The sequence below is a fragment of the Branchiostoma floridae genome, chromosome 7 (assembly GCF_000003815.2).
Source record: "Branchiostoma floridae strain S238N-H82 chromosome 7, Bfl_VNyyK, whole genome shotgun sequence".
Classification (NCBI taxonomy): domain Eukaryota; kingdom Metazoa; phylum Chordata; class Leptocardii; order Amphioxiformes; family Branchiostomatidae; genus Branchiostoma; species Branchiostoma floridae.
This window is the reverse complement of record NC_049985.1, coordinates 17,443,691-17,447,040: the sequence shown is the minus strand read 5'-3', so window position 1 is coordinate 17,447,040 and position 3,350 is coordinate 17,443,691. Positions and strand designations below refer to the sequence as shown.

Below are 3,350 nucleotides of genomic sequence, written 5' to 3'. Positions count from 1 at the left end.
TTGCTGATTTTTGCTTTCCTAAAAGGCCAAGATATGTGCAAAATAAAACAAAAATTATGTACAACAAAGAAGTCATAGCTACTTGGTGGCTAAGCATTATTATACCATTTAAATGGCTCAATTAGATACGGCTAATAGACTAGTTACATTTACATAACTGCAAAAAATCATATAAAAGTTATATAGAATCAATGGATACCTGAGCATTTCCCCTAAAACACTCAGATAGGGTAACACGTGCATACATAAGACGTTAGTCTATCTGCGGTCCGTATTGACATTTTTTACATATGCAGTCATATGCGCAATACGCACACCATTTAAGGTGGGTTCACAATTGCATGTATATGTCACAGTAGAGATTGCGATATCACCAATTGTCCTAGGACAGATTGTGATCAGAGTTTGTCCTATGACGTCGGCATCTGTCCTAGGACAATCGGTGATTCTACTAGGTACAGATTGTAACCGGGATCTGTTCTAGGACAAACTCTGATTCCAACTCAAATGATGCTAAGATAAAAGAAACAGCAATACTTTTTTTATAAACCATGATTTTATTTAGGAAGACTGCAAACCTGTACTATAGCACTTATTACCAACTACACTCAAGGCTACCAGACTTGTGTCAATTTTATGTTAACTTGCACTCATATCTGACTAGTAAAATGTACTGAATAGGTGTGAAACTGTAAGTGAAAACAGTTACTGTGATTGATATTTTGACATCTGATCACTTTTGATCACTGGACTTTTCAGTTGTTTTCTTCCAAAGTTCAAAATGGTTCAGTATTCATGTAAACTATGTCTATTGAGTATTGTAATGTAGTGAATAGAAATTTTGATACGGACACATTGTTTGATCACCTTTTGGGTATCTTTTACATATCACATTTTGACACCATTATCAGACCTTAATTACTTATAACAGAAAATATACTAACATGAAATTTATCTGTTACAAATTACAAAGTAATTCACCTATTATTAGTAAAATAGTAATTTTGAATGCAGGTAGTATGCTGAACACTGGTTGAAATGTTAGTTGTGCAAGGATTTATTATATTTTTATCTAATCAGAATTTCTCCTAGTAGAATTGGAGATTGTTCTACAGAACTAGAATCGCCGATTGTCTTAGGTCAGATCCCGATTGCAGCCGGTTTCCTATAACTTAGCATCATTTGAGTTTAAATCGGAGTTTGTCCTTGGACAGATACTGAATGCAATCTATACTAGGGCAGAAATCACTGATTGTGCCAGGACAGATCCCAACCGCAGTCTGTCCTATGACAAACTCAGATCGCAATCTGTCCCAGGACAATCGCTCGCAATCTCTACTGCGAGATATACATGTATTCAAGTCTGTATAAAAATTGGATAAACATAGCTATAAAATATGCCAGCAGAGTTACCTGGTTGCTAACCGTACTCCTTGGATAGCTAACTCCTCTGGCATGTAATGTGTCTAATATACTTGTCCATTTCTACTATTTCTCCAGCGGCCTGTGAAGCCTGATAGAGGCAAAGATTTCCACACAGACCTGAAATGGACTTCGGGATATAAACGCACGTGTGAAACTGGCTTTAGGTACAAAGGCATACGCAGAGTATCCTGGTAGCTTTTGACATGCACAAAACTATCGTACGTACATGTACGCTGTTTCACAGCTCATATGCTTGAATTTGCAATGCATCAGTCCCACGTAAGTACCATGCATTGTGAGTACGCTATGTCTTTGCACTTCATACGCTGTGATATCTTGATCTCTCGGAACGAGCTCTAGATCTGAGCAGCATAGACAAAGCGTATGTGCAGCGAAGATACAACACACAACACATTGCATGAATTAGTATACCGTTCTGCTCATTGTACGTATGACAAACACATGGATAGGTACAGATAGTGCACTGGACAAACACCAAGGGTGCAATCGAGATTTGGTATGAATATATAAATGGTGATTCACATTTCGGGTGGCCCATGATGTCAAAAGTTTGAAGATCATGCTGTGGATCTCTGCAATAGACCAGTAAGCGATAGTAACAGCGGGAGGCAACCATTTTTTTTAAAATCAATCAAAAATGAGCTTTGAATATGCTTTGCATTCATCGAAAATGGGTTAATCATGAGATCAGCATATGTTGGGTACGACAGAAATACGCTCGGAACAAGCCATGCATACACACCTGTTCGCAGCGAGAAAAACAGTTTTGCGCAGTCTGCACATGAACCTCATGCACAATGAATGTGCTGGATTTGCTACACCCATGTGATGTATTAAAAAAAATCCCAAATGTTGGGCATATGACTGGGTATTGACAAATAAACATTGACATGACATGCCAGATTATTGCTCATTCGTACGTACATACCGTCAAATGTTCAGAAGTTATTTCCCTTGCACTCATTTTTTCATGTACAAGATTGTGTACAAAATATGCTCACGTGTGACCCTTACCATAGTGATGCCTTTAACATGACTCCAGTACTGTAGTGAATTGTTTTGGAAAAATGTAACATGTTTCTTGCATCTTCTACACACATGAAGTAGTACATGCAGTAGAAGTAGAAGTAAATCTACTCTCTAACACCATGAAATGAATGAAGCATGGCACATTATTTCATATTTTGTACTTCAATGGAAAATTCTGCATTTGGGTTGCAGAATTCTGCAAATAGGTTGCAGAATTCTGCAAATAGGTTGCAGAATTCTGCAAGTGGTTTGCAGAATTCTGCAAGTGGTTTGCAGAATTCTGCGACCAAAGTGCAGAATTCTGCGACCAAAGTGCAGAATTCTGCGACCAAAGTGCAGAATTCTGCAGAACTGACCTAGTCCCGAGGGACCTGCCGATGTTATCTACGTAATTGTCATCATGTACTATGTCATATTCTAGAATACTAAATTTCAATCTCAAAGTATGTCATAATAATCAATGTTTTCCGGATTTAGAGTGTTTTTCCGGATTAATAGTGTCGCCTGTTCATTTCATTTCTTAGTAACGACTGGTAACTGCAGTGGTTTTAGCATTTCATTTCTTAGTAACGACTGGTAACTGTAGTGGTTTTAGCATTTCATTTCTTAGTAACGACTGGTAACTGTAGTGGTTTTAGCATTTCATTTCTTAGTAACGACTGGTAACTGTAGTGGTTTTAGCATTTCATTTCTTAGTAACGACTGGTAACTGTAGTGGTTTTAGCATTTCATTTCTTAGTAACGACTGGTAACTGTAGTGGTTTTAGCATTTCATTTCTTAGTAACGACTGGTAACTGTAGTGGTTTTAGCATTTCATTTCTTAGTAACGACTGGTAACTGTAGTGGTTTTAGCATTTCATTTCTTAGTAACGAC

General features: G+C 37.5%; 1 protein-coding gene across 1 annotated transcript in view; it reads left to right on the top strand.

The window, feature by feature from the left end:
• Positions 1 to 3,350, top strand: part of LOC118420106 — a 19,960-nt gene that overhangs the window by 15,824 nt on the left and 786 nt on the right. The gene's annotated exons all lie outside the window — the stretch shown is intronic.